Source organism: Aulostomus chinensis, chromosome 13, assembly GCF_037954235.1.
Source record: "Aulostomus chinensis isolate RoL2024-O1b breed Wild chromosome 13, RoL_Achi_v1.0, whole genome shotgun sequence".
Classification (NCBI taxonomy): domain Eukaryota; kingdom Metazoa; phylum Chordata; class Actinopteri; order Syngnathiformes; family Aulostomidae; genus Aulostomus; species Aulostomus chinensis.
In genome coordinates this window covers 14,304,495-14,324,347 of record NC_141332.1, presented here as the reverse complement: position 1 = coordinate 14,324,347, position 19,853 = coordinate 14,304,495, and positions in this window count along the sequence as shown.

Here is a 19,853-nt window from a genome sequence, read left to right as displayed (position 1 = left end):
GGGGAGGATGAAGGCGCTTGTCACATCTCATCACACAAGTGTGTACACACACACACACACACACACACACACACACACACACACACACACACACACACACAGAAACACACAACCTGGTTGTGGTGCAGCAGAGACATAGAGTCCCGCTGAGCAGAGCTTTGAAAAGAAGAAAGTGCAAAGGGAATGAAAAAGAAGAAAGGAGAACCAGCAAGAAGAAGCCACCGTGTTGGATGTTTCATTTTGACCCATATTTGTCCTAACGCATAAATCAAACAGGCGCTGAGGAGCCCAGTGCATCTGTCATGACAGGGTGTTGCAGAAAATATCTAAGCAGATCCACCCGAACGCGCACAGCTAGTAGCATGAGCCACAATTAGGAGCAGAAAATAATAAGAACAATAGAATAACAATGTTAAGGCAAGTAAGCCTTAATGCTGCAGGTTTTTTTCAGAGACGTTAACTACTAACAAGCATAAAATCCATCTCTTACTCTCTCTCCTATTCCATGATGCCCCCCCCCCCCCCCCCCCGCCTCCAGCCAAGCTCAGTCCTGTCTGTCCTGTAACCCTCAGTGTGGCCTCCTTGGATGTTTATATGTGAGGTGAGGGCAGGCTGGCACTGCTCTTCTGTGTGCGGTCTGGCCGTGTTTACATCTGTCTGGCCCTGGAGCCTGGAACCTGGAGCGGTGCGCCGGTGCATCCTGGACATCACCCAGAAGACTGTAGCGGGACCTGGGGAACCGACTCTCACTCAGGCTCCGACTTTGCGGGACTGATGATGAATAGCCTACAGTTCAGACTGCCATGCATGTTCCCTCAGCCACCCCCAACACACACACACACACACACACACACACACACACACACACACACACACACACACACACACACGCACACACTCTTCCACTGTTTTTGTTTTCTAACCCCAACTGTCACTGCACTTCTCCAGAGTTCCCCATGTCGTCACATGAGGGAAACTAAGGAGCCTGTGCCTGCGTGTTCGTTAAACTCCAGACGCTCGTTCTGTGATTGAATGTCTATATGTTAGCACTAAGGATTTGTGTGTCTGAGATATGTTTAACATGCACTAATCCGCCAGAAGCAGCAAAGAGGAGAGAGAATTGAATAGCAATGGTTGCACTACAACATGACAAACAGTGTGATCTGCCTTTTGTTTTTGTGAGCTAATGAATATGCATGTGGTCCCGGGAGTGACAGAGTTTGGGGTGGGGGCTCAGAAGAGCATGTTAAACAATGGAATTACATATCTGACATGCATCCACCGCAAGGCTGGGATTAAACACAGCACGGAGGAAAAGAAAAAAAAGAAGAAAGAAGAGAAATGGATAGAGATGGTGAGTGGAGCGATAAAGAGGAGATCCGCTGCTTATCTATTGAAGAAATGGAGGCCTCGGGGAGAAGAGGGGAGTGAGAAGATGAGGAGGGAGGCAGTGGTGGCAAAAAAAGGGGAGAAGGGGGGCGGATGGGAGGGGGTCGTCAATCTGATGTATTTAATTTCTTTTGCTGTTAGTGAATCATCAAGGGGATGATCCAACAGCGGATCAAAAGAACGAGCAGGGGAACGGGAGAAAAGCAGATTAATGCATCAGAACAAAGGAGCAGTCTCTCCAAGACGATCGCAATGCTTCTCTCTCCATCCCCCACTCAGTCTCTTCTCTTTCTGCTTCCGTTGTCATCCTTCGATCTCTTTTCTGATTTTCTTCAACTTTATATGTCTTTATAAATGGTATAAACAAGATATCAGCACCCTGACAGGAGAGTCTTCTTATGTTCAAAAAAAAAAAAAAGTTTACCATACAGTGGGAACAGACTTTGGGAACTTTTGGGCCTCCTGACAACTCTGAAATGAACAAGCATCTGCTCTCATCTGTTTCATCTTTATGTGCTTCATCTGTGTTCTGTCATGTATTGTGAGCAGCTTCCCACGGGGGGGCCACGGCCAGACCACTTGTTTAGTCTAAGCTGCCCCTGTTGGTTGATTCTTGAAAAACTTTATGAAAAGCTCTGCAGATGAGAGCAGCGGATGTCCAGCCAGCGCGTCCCATTTTATTTTAAATTGTTGTGTCTGCTTTGACAATGATCTTGTTTAAAGTAAAATAATCCAGGACGTTATATTTGTGTATAGCCATAGCATAGTTCCCCTTGAGCTGCGATGATTTGTGCTGGTGTCTGAGGTGTTTTTCATGTCCTATTGTTGTTGGCACAGAACTGCTGCTTCTGTCTTTGTCAAGGAGAGGAGAGCATTATGGGCCATATCTCAGCGGTTTCACCTCGGACTACAACACTGGGGTGTGAGTATTCAGCTCAGGAGGAATTGGATTGCTGTACTCTGTGTGTGTGTGTGTGTGTGTGTGTGTGTGTGTGTGTGTGTGTGTGTGTGTGTGTGTGTGTGTGTGTGTGTGTGTGTGTGTGTGCAGGAGTGGCGGGTGAGGGTCTAGTAAGGTCAGGCTTGAACGGTGCTCCAAGAGACAAATGGGCAGCCAAGATGGTCCGACCGTGTCCAGTTAAAGCAAATATAAGAGGCTTCAGTGACACTGCTATAATCCATTTCACTGCACCCCCCCCCCACCTTTCTCACTCACTTTCTTCCTTCTCTTTGTCACCTTTTCTGTCACGGTGCCCAAACCGCTGCAACTCCTACTCAGCACACTATAGAGCCTCCTCATACCTTCCTCCCCATATGGCAGGTTGAGGCTGGTGCATGTTTATGTTAAAAATGTGTGTGTGTGTGTGCTCGTGCTAATGTGTGTATGCACGAGCCATTGAGCATGGTTGTAGATCAATACTGGGCACCCCACCCCTAATATCCCCACCACCATCACTACCCTGCTGAAGTCTGAGAAGTCAAGTGGTATCCAGCCAAGCTAGCGGTTGGTTGACGGTCAATATTGACCCTTGGCTCCATGTCTCTCTATAGAAACAAGGAATAAATACAGATAGGACCATGTTGCCGGCAAAGGTTTGACCCAACCGCTGACCCTGGTCTGGGTATTTTCTCATCCTCCTGCTGGTTAAAACAAGGCTAGAGGAGAGTGTGAATCTGTTCCCAGGTCTGCAAGCCAGCAGTGAGTGATGGATGGGAGTGAGATATTGTCACTGATACTTCAGTTTGAAGGTGCATCGTTAACAGCTCTTTGCCAAATGACTACAACCAATCCGATCGCACCGCGCTCTTGTACAGTATAAAAGCTCAGCTTCAGTTCTAAGAGTTTGCATGTCTGGAAAGAGACAGAGAGAAAATAAAAAAGAAATTGTACGTGCGTGCAGCGATGTATCAGTGAGCCGCCGTGTTCTTGCCTTTGTGTGTTTGTCAGCACAAACACCTAACACTGAAGGAGACAGGCTGCCTCCTGACAGTTATTTGCTAGTTTTGGTCTCTCTGTGCTCTGTCTAACTTTCTGACTCTCTTCCTCTCCCCAAATTACCCCTGGAGGACTGAACAAGGGTAAACACAACCACTGAGAGAAGGCTCACGACACTCCGCTTGTTATTGTGAGAAGCTTCCCTCTCAGTCTTTCTCTTCTCTGCTTGTATGTGGCTCGTACTCTTCCCTTTTTCTCAGCCATCTGGGTTCTATAGAGACTTTATGTATGCTTTTTTTATGTTTGCATGCAAAGCCAAGAAAGCATTACGTAGCAGCACTACATCCTGATCAAGGTCTCGATTCAAAGGAGCATCTGTTGCAGCTTGGTCAGCTACACTGTCAGAGTATTCGAGATAAATCATATCATCCTTGCATGATAGACGGATAGATATATAAATAGATAGGTAGATAGATAGATAGATAGATAGATAGATAGATAGATAGATAGATAGATAGATAGCCTTTCTCTTTGAGTTCACATTTTCTAACCCCACCCCCATTTCTGTGTCTCAGAACGCACCTGCACCCAATATGAGCCCCCTGCCCTCCCCACCACATCATACACGCAGGGTCTGCTCATGTGTTCCTAAATGGCCCGTCAGCCCCGACACCACTGTGTGTCATGTGTCCACCAACAGGCATTACACATGAGCTCCCCCTCCCACACCTCCTCTTTTCTCTTTCATTCAACCTGGAGTTTCATTACGACAGGATATCCTGTACATTTTACATTTCCTTCAGTTGTGCAGCAGATGTGTTCATCTGGAACAAAAGGGAAGAGAGGGAGAGCTGGGAATGGTCTGAGTTACCTAGTGAAAAAAGTGGAATTTGTTCTGTGGTGTTCAGAGAGTGTCGTGGTCCACCAGTGTAACTGCTGTCTATAGCAGCAGTTTTCTGCTGTGTGGAGTCCTGAGAGCCGACTAAGAGACCGGTTCCCCAGCAATACAGTGGCAGGTTTGAGCCATTGTGATGTTCTACAGTTTAGAGAAGGTTCTGCTCATGAAATGTCAAATCATTGAGATTAGCAATGGACTTGTACTATTTGATGTTGTTGACTAACTGTTATTTAAAGAGGGAATGCACACTCCGATAGTCCAAAACTCGTGCATGAGTGAAACCTGGAGCCGACCCAGACAGGAGCCAGACCCATGCAGGCCTGAGAAGTAACAGATCCAAATCCAGCAACGTGACACGCACAACCAATCAGCACTAATATTTCAGTTACTTGCTTTTTACAAGTTAATATTGCTTGTCAGAACAAAACTTTCTTCTCTCCTGTTTCCCTGGATGACACATTTGATCCACCAACGTTGCTAAGAAGGAGTTTGAACACATCTTTTTTTCTTAAAAGTCTACTTATAGTCACCATGACTGTCGACGCACATCAGCTGTGCAGTTTTTTGGATTCAACATAATAAACATAACTTTTGACTGTTTGGCCTTCTAAATTTTGATGCCGCAGCTGCTAATGTTTGCTAATCGGCTGTAATCTGTTTATGAGTTTCTCTGGAGTTTTACTGTCCTTCCTCAGCAGCTGCACTCACTCCTGCTGTCTGATCGTGGTTGTTGTTCCGTGCTACCTTATCCAGATGTGCTACGCTATGAAGCAGCTCGGTTTTGGTCTAGACTCTGCTAGGGTGTGCGTGGCAGGCACTTCTCTACGAGGTTTTATAAATCATCACAACACCGGATCAACGGTCTCGTATCCGTATCCGTATCTCGTATCCACTCGGGTTTAACACGTAATGTTAGGATGACCCTGGACATTTGCCAAGAGAACTTGACCAGCTTTGGGTTCTACGGTACAATGTGAGGAGGTCAGTGCAGCAGGCTTTCAACTGTCACGTAATCACGTGGTTCTTGGAATGTTTGAGTCACACACTCAGATAATAGCAGATCTCATTAGTCTTTTCAATGTTTTAGAGCACTGAGGAGATTTTGCTGATGAAAAACTTTTAGACTCTGTAGGCCCAAATGTGGTACAGACGATGAATGACATATAAATTGGAGTTGTCGGTCCACGACACAAGTTCACATCCATGTGCTTCCTCTTTTCTCTTCATGTTAACTCACATGTCTGTTGGCTTCTGCTCTGCTGCCTCTCCAAGGTGACGGCTGTCTTGGGCTACTGTGGATCATGCCTAAAGGCTACAGGGCCTATGGGCCTGCGGTCCTCAGAGGTTTGTGGCCAGAAGTCGTCCCTCCCCACTGATTCGGACCAAACCTCGACAGCATGTTTCTTTGATGAGTTCTGTCTAGATAAGTTAGCGTGTGGTGAGTTACTCTCCATCTCGATTAAAGTTCTCCAAGAAGCCGAGGAACGCTTGTGATGTCCAAAAGAGCTTTCGGTGTTAACGTCCTGGTGGAATCCAAAATAGATTAAGACTCTTGTATCTATCCCACAAACTCTACCTGCCTCCAATTTCCCCACAAACTGTATGTGAACAAACACACACTCTACTCTAAATATCATTTGTTGACACCCCCCCAACACACACACACACACACACACACACACACACACACACACACACACACACACACACACACACACACACACACACACACACACAAAAAGTCCAAATATGCAGGAATGTGCAGGGAAAAGCATTCTGAAGCCCCAGTGTGTTTGTAACCCTATAAATAAAGGTGGCGGTGGGGAGTGTGGTTGACCATAATTACACAGGCCCTGTTAAAGTTGAGGCGCGCTCACTGTCTGTCTGTCTGCTGGTTCCCTTGCCAGTCATGGCCTCTCCCATCCACATGCAACACACAAACACAGTCCCACAAACACAGAAACACTTTCAGACGGGATATGGGTCAAAAGTTTTGTTTTTGTCTGGGCTCTGAAAACATTGTGGGAGCCTATTACATAAAGTTTTGAAACAAACAAAATCTTCAACTTCACCTTACATTCTCAGGGATAAAAGAATGTCACGTCCGATTCGTGCGATTTTCTTTTGTAAGGTGAATGCTTGATTAGAGAGTATTTAATTATCGACGTCACATAATAGATCGGAGAGGTTTTCCCTCAGTGACTGCTGAGTGTCAAGAGACTTGTAATTGAACTTACCCCTCAAACACAAACATAGCAAATGCAAAAGCCGCAATCCGTCAGACCTGATTAGAGTGGTACGACCCTGTTTTTAGTCCTTTCCGCTGTGTGTATTTTCATCTCTGGCGCGCATGTTCACATGCTAAATCTCCATCTGGCTGCTGTGAAATGAAGTTCACAGCATTGGAGTTGAGATGTAAACACACATTCACACAGTGTTCTCTTTCTCGCTAAGCTGCAGAGACAGACATTTACCAAAGTGTGCTGTATGTCGCATATCTGTACCAGCCAAAAATGTTTTTTAGTGTGTGTGCGTGTGCGTGTGTGTGTGTGTGTGTGTGTGTGTGTGTGTGTGTTTGTTCAGGGATAGGATCATGTAGGTATATCAGCCAAGATTTTCTTCCTTACACATGGAGTGGAGCTGCTTTAAGCAGCCAGAATAACACTGCAAATTCTATACTCTCAGCTGCGAGGTACAATTTGTTCCAAAGCTCATGCCTTGCTGTACAAATAACAGCCAGACAGACAACTATAGCTAGCGCAGTCTATTACCATCAGCAGGCCAACTGCCAGGAGATGAGACACATCCAAGAGTTTTAATACCTTGTTTTCACACAAGCAGTTTTCACTTCAGCTTATAAAAGCCCAATGACAATAGCATGTACCGGGAAGCCAGGCTTTTTGGTGTAAACACAAGTCTTCAAGCTGGTGTTATTGCTGCAGGCCAGTGATCCCTGTTCCCCCACCCTCCTCATCCTCCTGTGGTTTGGCATGGAAGTCAAGAGTCTCGGGCATGGTATGATACATCGAACACGGTCAAGATTTGAATGCTGCCCGTCTGCACTGTCCACGGCGAATACAATGCTTGGTCCAATTTTGCTATTGTGTGAAAAATGGCACACAGTCATTGTCACACGTTTGCCTTCGCTTCAAAATTCTTGCACACTGAGTGTGGTAGTTGGATGATTTCCCCTACAGTGGACAAGGATGGAAATTGCTGGAAAGCATCAGCTTAGTGTGATTACTTTCCCCTCATTGCTCTGGTCAATTTATCTCAGAGGTACTCCAGAGAAGAGCAGCGCAGATGTACTTTACTCCACGTGATAAAAGCTGACCAACTGCTGCTACATGCGCCATACTTCAGTATTCATATCTCCACATTTCTAAGTCTTCCTATGCACCACTGGGCCTTGTAGCATTAAACATTCAGGAGAAACAAATGAAAGACTCTCTTAAAAGCTCTAACCAATAGGCGTTTACAAGCCTACCAGGCTGCGTTCAGATAAAAACCAAGACTTAAGTAGTCTAGACAGCAGGAAATCCAACTTTGAAAGAATACACAACTGAAGTTAAATGCTTCCCCTCCTTGGTGGTGGTGAAGGCATTGTAGTTTACCATATATATATTTATATATATATATAAATATATATATACTCATTTAGTTTATTGCTTGAAGAAATTGAATTGGTGCCGCAGAGATGCAATATTCAGATCTTAAGGGGGCTGGTGGAGTGCGGCTGCCTGGCCGCGAAGACAGACGAGTGAAGGATGAAGATTCTGTGGAGCTTTTGATGAACAGTGATGTCTCATCACATACTTGAGCTGTCTCCAACCCTCAGGATCAACTCCAGTTATCCCAAACCAAGGGCAATGATAAATTTCATAAGGGAAATGTGGGAAAATATGAGATTCCTGGTTTGGGTATATAAATTACATTTGTTTGGGGCAGTAAATCAAGAGTGCGGTCTCTCCTCCGAGCTTGTCTGCCTGTTGCTGCTCAGTGTCCTCTAGGTGTCACTAGAGATGTTCAGGGACCAGATGAGGCTGAATTATCTGTGTGTGGAGAGTCCATGTGTGTTGACGTGAAAAAGTGAAGCTGCAACGTCTGTGCAGCAGCCTCAATCCAGTTGCCGTGGTGATATCCTCTCCCAGGTGCATCAGTCACAAACACACACACACACACACACACAAATGGACACACGCTTCTGTCTCTCAGGAGTCGTCTCTATTTCTGCACATGCTTTGACACTCAGAGCTGCCCCCCCCCCCCCCCACACACACACACACACAAACACACACGTACCACCACCACCAGTATAGCTTAGACAACCATCATTAACACCCGGTCCCTGTACATGTCACTCTCTCCCTGCGCTGCACCGTGCACCCTGCATTTCCGCAGGTGTCCAACCTCTCCCACCCCCCACCCACTGCGCACTTGCTAATGAGAGTGAAAATGAGAACAATGGGGAGAAGAGCGCGGGGCCCGCCAGCTCATCTGGGCTCCGTTGATCTTGTTAATTGCGTCCGTGGACGCGCTCCGCTCCCTTTGAAGTGTGTCTGAAGAGCCCGCTTCAGAGACTGGCAATTACAGCACATCATGTAATTGCTGCAAGACAGGCAGGCATATGAGAGAACTCATGTTACTGTAGCCTATGCGCGTCAGAGTGTGTGAGTGCATGTCGACAATGTGTGTGTGTGAGAGAGATGGTGATGTCTTCCAAGGTGTTGTAACAGCTTGTCAAGTAACGTCCTGTCAAGCCACAACACAGGAACCAAATCCTCACAGCTTTGATGCTACAGACAGCTACATTTTGTCAAATGACTTCAAACCACTTTGATAAAATCAATTTACAAAGATCAAAAGAAATTATTCCCCTTCAGAATCAATTCATCTGTTTATTCTCACAAAGTGCCATTGCTGTGGTTTTAAGTGGAGGCATCCATGGCCTGTTTACGTCCTCCACGGTCGCTTTTAAATGTTTCGAGGTCAGCAGAGCTTTGTGGTTCTTTGTGGTGAGAGTCTTATTGAGTCTCTTCAAAGGCCACGTAAAGTCCCTTTTATGAATTTCGCTCTTTGTTTTAGTAAACTGAAACATGCATGGTTTACATAGCAGTCTTTTTTTTTTCTTCTCCACATCAGGAGCATTTCCACAAACTATCCAGGTGAGATCGAAGCATCTTTCAGTGTTTACATGCTCTTAAAAGACACCACTTGGCAAGCAAGTGCAAGGAAACGTCCCATAATTGCAGTGATCAAGATCGCAGCCATAAAAGCTGACATACAATATACTGTAGGTATGGGAGCACTTAAGAGAGAAAAAGTCTGATTTCTAAACTGATGCTAGACAGTAGTGTGCAGGAGCAGAGCTGCATGCCGACTGTCTTCCTCCCTCTGTCATCACAGCCTGAGCTTCAGCTCTCTTTGAGCATGCATCTGTATTTCAGCTCGTATCCATCAGATACAGTACATGTTAAGGAGAGGAAGAAAAATACCCTCACGACTTTAAATAAAAGCGTATTATTTTGAACATGCAGCGTAACAATGACGTTATATTGAAAGATCAAATACTGATACAAACACAAACTTACAAAGGTAAAGAAGCTTCCGTTTCGTAATCACATCCTAAAAGTTCAACTCATGGATTTCCTTATCACATGTGAAGTGTTTATCAACCTTTATTTGTTGTTAAAGTACATTATTGACCAGAATGGATGTCACTGTCTTCGCTCCTCACTCCTGAGGGTTTCGAAAAATGATTTATAAAGGATCTAAAACATCAGCAATATATTTCAGTTGGTGATTCATCCATAAGAAATGTGCTCAATATCTTACTTAATAGTTACATTTAAATGAATTAAACACAAACAGCCTTAACGACTCATAACATATTCACAAACGGTGCATTCATGAGCAGCTGGAGGCTGGGAAAGTTCCATCCTCCACACTGTTTAAGTCAGAATATCACGTCTTGAAGTGGTTTATTTCTTCTTATTCATTACCGCATTGATTATGATGTCAAAATGTAGTAAATAAAGCAATGTGTCTTCCTCATGCTGCTAGTGTTCAAGTCACTAATGTAATGTAACCTTCTTGCTGGTGCCTGTCAATGCTGTTACAGCAGAAATGGATTGTAATGGTGACCTCTTGAGCAATGCGTTTCATCCTTAAGTCCAAGTGAAAGTTTAAGCAGAATTTGAGTCAGTTACTTTTACATCACCATACTAGCTCACACAAAACCAACTGCTGCTGATACACTGCTGAAACAATAAACTGCTTATTTACTAAATATTTCCTTTTTCCAACCATTCACAACATTTCGATCCAACAATTTGATTTAAGAATCAACATTAAGATGTAGGATTTAGCATTTAGATGTAAATTAATTTTACCTCTATGATTCACAACTACAATATTTTACATTCAGAGAGATTGAACACATAACATTCAGACTAGATCTCGATTTAACATTATATTTAACATTTAAGACCTGATCTTTACATTAACATCATAAGTAACAGCCTATATTTTCCACAGGAAAAGAAATCTCTTTCAGCCCTTAATTCAGTCTTTGGAGGGATGTATTTTAATGTATTTTGGAAGAATAAAGTCCACTGTTAGATAACCGGCCCAGCTGAGATGTTGCCAACCTTGTCAGAGCCCCCCCCCCCCCCCCCCACCACCACCACCACCCTAAATCAGATAACATTACAGTAACATGCCACTGTGCAATGTGCTCCCACGACTGAATACAGCTGAAAGTGGTGCAGATGAAATGCAGTACTTGGGGCTAACTACAGCTGTAAGATAAATAGCGCACCACATGCTGCTTTGGTGGCAGACAGGGACTCGTCTCTGTGTGATACAGACCGCAAGTATTCACACTGTCAAACGCACATACATTGAGGTGTCTTATACAATGACAAAGAATGTGACTGACACAGAGGCCTAGTCTGTACTGTAACAGTATTCAGGGGTACATTTCTTTAATTCTTGTCCAGTAGATCAGTGGCTTGTTATTTAAAATCGGATGAATGACATTGCGGTAGGAACACTTCAGTATTTTCCTGTAGTCTGTTAAAAGAGCCAGAGCCAGTTGGACATCAGCTCTAAATAAAGAAATGAGACAATGGACCTGACCAATTATGAAGAATAGGAACACCTTGGTGTCATTACGGGTTATGAAATGTCAGACACTCAGCCCGCAAACTGTAAAGAAAAAAATGTTCTTTGGTTTCCATGAAAACAAAGAGATGCCTCTCAACGGATCTGTCTCTTTTTAAAACAACAACAACAGCAACAACAGCAACAACAGCAACAGCAACAACAGCAAAACAGCTTAGACAAACAGCTCCTAAAAAAAAACACCCTGAATAATCAATATATAAAAGGAAAGTTTCGCAGGCTACAGGTGGGCAGCTGCTCAGTTAAGAGTCAATGACATTATGGTTATGTTATAGACGGTGCGGATACGCGTTCCACCCTGAGCTGTGGTGTTGTAATACATTTACTAGTCTGTAAAACCAGCAAGTAAATGGCTGGGAAGAAGTGAGTGAAGTTAATGGCTCCATCAACACAGCAGGCGCTTCTGAGGTATTGTCTATAAAGTACAGAGAGTTAATGATAAATTTATGTATTATAGTGTAAACTGAGGGTAGGATTGCCACACAACTGTGACGCAACATATTTATCTGCACAAGCTTAAAATAATGAAAACACACACAAGCAAGCGGTGAAAAAACGACTGCATCGAGAGGCAGTTTGCTAAAGGGCTGCCTGCCAAAGGAGTGGGAGAGAGAGAGAGAGAGAGAAAGAGAGAGAGAGACAGAGAGAGGGAGCAACTGGGGAAGAGAGAGCAGGAAAATCCTTACATAGCCCTAAGGAAGAGCTGTGTCAGGGCAGGAAACTCCTTGTTTGGGCATGGAGGTTTCCTGCCAGACTAGAAGACTGACATTTCCTCTACTGCTTGGCTTCTGGAGAAGGGATCACATGAAGGCTGCTGCAGGGGTGGTGGGCCGCCAGTCGGGCTGGGCCGGGCCCAGTCTCTGGTTTCAGCTGCAGCGCTTCCTCCCACTGTCTCTGCTTCCCTCTGTGCAGCCTGCAGCTGGAGTGGGTTATTGCTGGAGCAGAAACACACACACACACACACACACACACACACACACACACACACACACACACACACACACGCACGCACGCACGCACGCGCACGCACACACACACTCATTCTCTGTACTAATGATATATAAGTAGCACTTTGTTCTGTTAGCATAGTTAGCATGTGATTGCATCTGTGTGTTCAGTATGAGTTTTGGATTCAGTCCATTTTTGTTTAATTCCGGCTCTTTGCTAATAGGGTGACTTTAGGGTTGAAATGTGGTGTGGTCACTCTCTGGCTGAAATATATCAACAACCACACAATGGTTCATAATAGTTATTCACTGTCCTTAGAGGATAAATCCGACTGACTTTGCTGAATTTTTCTCTTGTGTGTTGGCGTTTGTGGTTTTGGGTGAATTGTCTCCAGAATTGCCATGAAATTTAACAGATGAAATATGGTAAATATGGTGATATTCTGACTTTTTCCCTCCAGCGGTTTTTCAAACTCTCACACTGTGGGACCGTCCTCAGACATAAGGCCACTTTGCTCAGATTTCTCACACACTTATTAGTGGTCTGCACTCTTGGTTTGTCTGTCTCTGCGTCAGGAGAGTTACGCAAAACCTACAAGGTTTTATTTCATGATACATGGTGGTGGGCTACAGCATCAGCCGAGAGAGAAACTATTATATTTTGAGAAGATCTATGCAACATGATGGAAAATGCTGCTTCTTTATTTTTCCAGTCACCCTCTGTTCTACCCAAGGCCTTTCTGGTTTACATATGTTTTCAAAAAACAACCCAGTTGGAAATTTTGACTGACAAAGTATGTCAACAAAGAAACATATTATTCACTGTTGAAAACTGGACTTTTTTTTAATGAACTATCAACTATCTTGCGTAGTGACCACATATCCAGCCTCAGTGTTCTCTGCAGCGTTCTACGAAAACAAATGTGGAGGAACTTTTTTGTTTCATTTTGTGTATCGAGGATGTAGTTGAGTTTTCAGGAATGATAACTTCAAGCAATATGTTGAAATCTGAGGTGTAAAGTTAAAAAGAGACTAAGCTTTAGCTGGGTTACTGATACAGGAGGCTCCACACACTCCCAGAGTGGTGGCTGTCATGTCCCTAGCGATGGTCATTGATGAGGCAGATGACTTCACTCTCCAAATGGCATTTTTATCATTAATATTAATATTTCTACTTCATTTTCCTTTTATTTTACTCACTGTGTGCCGAAGAGGCTGAAGAGGGGCTGCCGTGACAAGAGAGTTCAGTTAAAGTTCCATTCTAAAGTTACTGTGTGTTGCACTATGAGCTCTGACACTTAAAGCGCTCATTTAATTTGCCACAGTTAGTTTGTTTGGGCCTTCAGCCAATGACCTCTTTTGCTCTTTTCACCACTTTACATTTCAGAAGCTATGAAATAAGAGCCAAATCTCAAAATTATAGACTTTTTCCTCCCAGTTGCTTGTTGAGCGGCCAAGTGTGCACTTGTGTTTGCAGTAAGCTTCAAGTGCTCCCCCACAGACAGACAGACTGATCACAGACAGATGAACAGACAGTTTCCTGGTAAACAAGATATCCAATCAGACATAAATCTGCACCTGCGTTCACTCTCTTTCAAACACAAACACATACGCACACATACACACACACACACACACACACACACGCACACACACGCACACACAAGGAATTGCTGCAGACTGAGGAAAAGGAATTCAATGAAGCATAGGATGGACAGTAGACAGGGAGCGGGATGTAAAAAAATACCCTGTGTCTGAGACACAAAAACAATCACAAAAAACACAAGCAGACATTCACACAGTTGACCTTGACTTAACACACGCACACGCACAAACACACACACACACACACACACACACACACACACATACACACACACACACAAACACTCAAGATTTTCCTCTTGTCATGTCCATGGACGATTACTTCATGATGCACAGCAGCAGAGTAGCAGAATAGCCCTGCTGCTTCATACTGTAGCATCACTGGCATAGCTGGAGTGCTGATGATGGTGTTTGTATGTTTGTAGCTGCCAGGGAAAATATGTGTGTGTTTCTGTGTGTGTGTGTGTGTTTCTGTGTGTGTGTGTGTGTGTGTGTGTGTGTGTGTGTGTGTGTGTGTGTGTGTGTGTGTGTGTGAGTGTGTGTGCGTGCACGTGCATGTGCAAAGTTGAGTGTATTAAAAGGTTTGAGCCTGGAAGCCTTGGACTCTAAAAGAAGATCTAAAGTAGTATTTTGTAGAAATGGAAGTAGTTGGAAGAGAAAAAAAGATGTAGAAATACATTTATATTTTAGGCATGGAAAAGCAGACTGATGAAAGCAATAATCTATGTTTAAGGTAAATGCCGAATGGGGGATGTGGAAGTGTAGATGCTGAGCAAGGAAGATGGATGAGGTGAATTTGAGAACAACACAGTGGATAAACAACATTCATTGAACTGCAATTTCTTCTCATTTTACTGCTTTTGAGAAAAGAGAGACTCTCATTCGCATTCAGACGGCAGCTTTTAGCCCGCTGGTCTGGATAGAATAACAGAAAAGAGCTGGGGTCATTACTCACGATGGAGGACTCTATTAAGCAGCAGTATACAGAGCGAAATGTACGCACACACACACACACACACACACACACACACATACACATACTCACATACAGGCACATACACTCACATCATGAGGTGGAGAGAGAGCACAGTGAAGTGCATGTGCCTGTATGTGAACGGGTCAAATGTGTGGCCTTCCCTGTGTGAATTATACTTAACTGCAGGGATATTTCTGAGTTATAAAACACACACACACACACACACACACACACTCCCTCACTCACACACACACAAACACATGCTATATGCACTCTCGGTAATCTAGCACCATTATCGGCAGCTTCACTTACATTAGAGGATGAAAATGATGGAGGGCAGGAGGAGCTAAGGCCTCTGGAGGGTAATTTCACCGAGGGGGCATCTGAGGTATTTATAGACAAACGATTGAGGCGTTGAAAGCGTACAAGGTTCATGGTCTGATCACACACGTATCCTAATGGACACGGGATGGAATACAGTTGTGTTCATCATACTACACAGCACTGCAGATGTTTGAGTCGGCTATAGAAAACTTTACTTTTCTGGCCTTGAAAAAAAAGCATTTCAGCACTGAGCTCAAATTTTCCCAGGTTACAGTTGGGTAAGGCTCATGACTCCACTTTGGCAGTAATAACCTGTCAACTGTTTCATATTAGGAAGCATAAAAGCCAACACACACATTTGACAGAGCTGGCAGATGCTGACATGCTACTGCAAGTAGTCATGGGCCCTAAATGAGGACCTAGGAGGTGACAGAGATGAGACGGGGCTCGGCTCGCCTTGGTGCGCTCACACACACACGCACACACACACACACACACACACACACACACACACACACACACACACACACAATGCTTATTGTTAACTAGCTGTTAGGAAGGCACATATGTGAGACAGACAGTCAAGAGATACCTGGAGAGTCCTGACATGAGTTTGCCATAAAACAGTGAAACAAAAAGTTTATGAATGCTGTGAAGCATGTGTAAATGTGTGTGTGTGTGTGTGTGTGTGTGTGTGTGTGTGTGTGTGTGTGTGTGTGTGTGTGTGCTGACGGACAAGAGGAGCTCTCAGCAGGGATCCCGGCCTGCTCCCACACTCTTGCTCCCCAGGCGCAGCACACTGATGACATCAGCTGGTGTGAAAGTGGCCATTAGTTCCACCTCATCACTGTGGGACAAATATAGCAATGCAAGGCTTTCATCAGACATGGAGGACAGCTGTAGCGAGGGGGTGGTGAAAGGAAACCTGGCCAGATGATGATACACATTCGACGATTCCCTCCTCCTCCCAAATTCTCACTTCTCCCACTCCCTCACGATCATGCTGTCACTCCTGAGACTGATAACACCTTATGGCTGCAGCATATTGGCACATGTGGCATAGACACACACACACACACACACACACACACAAACACCACTCATACACACCTGTTTACCTAACTCCACGTCTTATCTGTGTGTGTGCTTGTGTGTTGTGTGTGATTATGCCTTGATTCTGACTTTAAATGGGGCTTAGCTGCAGCTGGATGACAAGCTCTGCTCTTGTAATACCTGCTGCTGCTGCATTATGAAGGCACCCAGAACAAAAAGCTAAAACTGTAAAACACCAAGACAAAGGAGGTTTCTTTCTACCTCTGTTGTCCTGATTCTATTATCTTTGGCCTAGAACCAGTGATATTGTTTTTGGTTTTCAGTTGTGTGACTAAAGCTTCCTTTTTATGGCAGATTATATTATTTATTATTGACTCGTTTGTTCCACACCGTGGGTTAGAGATTATTTTTGGCAGTGCTCGGTCAAAATAAACTGGGAAAGATTAAGTTATGATTAAAGTTGGTGTATTGTGGAAAAATGGTAGACTTTCAGAACCACGTGAGCATGTGGGTGTGTGCGTGTGTGTATGTGTGTGTATGTGTGTGTGTGTGTGTGTATGTGTGTGTGTGTATGTGCGTGTATGTGTGTGTGTGTGTGTGTGTATGTGTGTGTGTGTGTGTGTGTTTGTGTGTGTGTGTGGTGCTTCTGAGAACAGGTGGCTATGGTGTTGGATCACACACCTGGCCTAGCTGTTTGAATGACAGGTGGTGAAGTCACTGCAGGGCACATCTGGAGGCAGGAGAGACACAGGTTTTCTACTCTGTCTCTCTCCCAGCTTTTGAAGTCTCAGAATAACACAGAGGACGTCCTAATCTGATCGGGTGACCAAAACCATAATTCCCAAACCGCTGTTCTGTGATGACCCGTTCCTATTTTCCTCTGATTGGATCTGTCTCCACATCCTTAAACAAGGCACCAAGAACTAGCCAATCAGAGGGAGAGTAGGGCACCAGGTAGGGATGATCCCCCAGTGCGTCCACTTTCTGGAAATGGAAAAAAAAATGAGGCCCTTTAGCACCCGGTATGTTTCCTGAATTGTCTGAACTGGGATAAATGGTTGAAGCCATCTCTGACAGAGCTAGCACTAATGTTAGCAGTGCTAGCCTAGCCACTGGTGCTGCAGACAGTTCAGACAGTGTGATGAATCCACATTTGTGAGAAGTCACTCATGTTGAGGTTGAACTGATGTGCATCATGTCAGCTGATGAATATGAGATACATAAGAGGTTGAAGAAAGAACAAAAGCCCTCTGATGTCTTCAAATAATAGACGCACTTTATGTTTGTTATTTCGTTTTTGTTGCTGGCTAACAAATACTGCAAATTGTAACATCTTATGAGAGTTAGCCATCTCTTCTCTGTATCGTTCTAATTCTAGTATGTACGATAGAAGCTCCAAGGCACGACGCCATGTTTTTAGCCTCACTAAAATTGTGCTTGGCATGTTGAGGCTTCAGGATACTTAATTACTTTGCACAAGCGGTATGTTGGCATTTTATTGTTTTATCATATATATTTTTTATGTTTAAATGTTGGTCCCCACTCACCTCATTTTTTTGAGGAGATTACGATTAAAAAATTCACCTGAGCTTCCATCGGCATGAGTGTGAGCAGATAATGACTGAGCTTTCATTTTTGGGTGAACTATCCCTTTAAGTTTTCCATTCAGCCACAGAGCGTGGAGATACACACTGACTTTGACGGCTGGATGAACTGGGTGGTTTTCCTGAACTCTTGAACTACAGATTAAGGTAAAAGCCAGTGACCCAGATAAATCAACTCCACTTTTACCCAGCATCTTACCTTTGTCCAGACTAATCCATTTCACCCATGGTTCTTTGAATTGATCTGTGTTGTTGTATTTCTGATGTATTTTGTTCTGGGTTTTTTTTCCTTTGTCCTTTTATGGTCTTTTATAGCTGCCTATCTACGGGACTACAGATGTAAATAAGCATTTCTGCTGACTCCAGTATATTTACAGATGTATTTATACTAATGTTCATTAATATGTGCTGTCCCTTTCAAATAAAGAATAAATTAAAAAATTAATTAACATTGCAAGCTTTTTCTCTCTCTCTCTCTCTCTCTCTCTCACACACACACACACACACGCACACACACCTACTCACCGGGAACAGCAATTAGGAGTTCAGTATCTTGTTTAAAGATACTTGCACCGGCGACAGTCAAGAAAGTACTTCATGTTAGTGGTAGAAGTACGACTACTACCACTATGTTTCTCGTAGACATGTTCTACGAGAAAGACGCATAATAATCTAACACCCTAACAACTCAAAATCATAAACAGTGAATGCAACCACTCATGCTAATCTAGACTGAAGAACTGGTAATGTGTAGCAGCGAGTTATTTGCTGTATAACATGTCACTGACAGCCATGACTGAATATATTTATCCCCCTCGGAGTCCTTGCTCGGGGATTGCACATGACAGTCAGACTCACAACCAGAAAAGAAAACAACTCAAGCCCACTTACTAGCCTTGACACATAAAGACTTTTAAGGGCTTGTTTGCATTTCAGAGCCACCCAGGTGCCTTTTGTAAAGCTGTAGTGCACTTGATGCTGAGTTGAAGGGGTGTCATATTTGGAGGTACTTAAGCATGCACTGTTTTGTTGTCTGTTCAAAGCCGCACACTTCAAATGAGCATGGCTTATTAAGTAGAGCTAAAGTTGCCAGGACACCTGTAGATTATTGTGGAAGTGATATGTCAAAAATCTCTTTTTAGTGCCACAAATAATTTCAAAGATCTCTGTGAGTTGTGCTGCTTTCACATCTCTAGTGTTTTGAACAGGTACACAGCAAACACGCTCACAAAGGATTCACACGTTTTAGCTCGGCAGGTAGGACAAATTCATCTTCTCTTTTTTCACATTCTGATGTGAAAAGTAGAGCATCTTTTGTCTCAGGTCAGCCAGGCTGCATTTCATTGGCAACACAAGGAGATTTTTAAATATAGATGGACTGGTGTGATTTGTCTGGGTTTGTAAAACTTTACAGTTGAATGGCTGATATTTGTTTCAAGCCGTTATATGCAGACCACGTTTCCTGAACACCGTGTCTGTGTAAATGCTGCAATCTACCTGAAATGTAGCTGTGAGTGGGTTGGAAATCAAGTAGTTTAAATATAACCTACTTATCCCAACAGGCTCAACAGGTGCTGAGTGTAAGAGGCAGAAAAGGAGAAAGCACCTGACGACTGTCTCGGCATTCCCTATTGGCAAGATAAAAAAGCCATTCCAGCGAGGCAGAGCAAGGCTGTGAACGTGAGATCAACAGAGCATATTTAAAAGACATTAGAGCGCCGTCCTCTTGTCACGTTCCTGTGATAAAGTACAGGAATCTCACCTTCCAGCATACAGTACCTTCACTCTACGATGGCAATCCTCCAGTGTCTTGGCTCCCGTGTATAATTTCCACGTGGCGACGAAGGATGGAGGATGGCTGGCGGTGTCTGAGCTGGACTCCGGGTCATGCTTGTCTCTCCCCAGCGGCTCGTGAAATGTCAAGGGGTGAGGGCAGTGG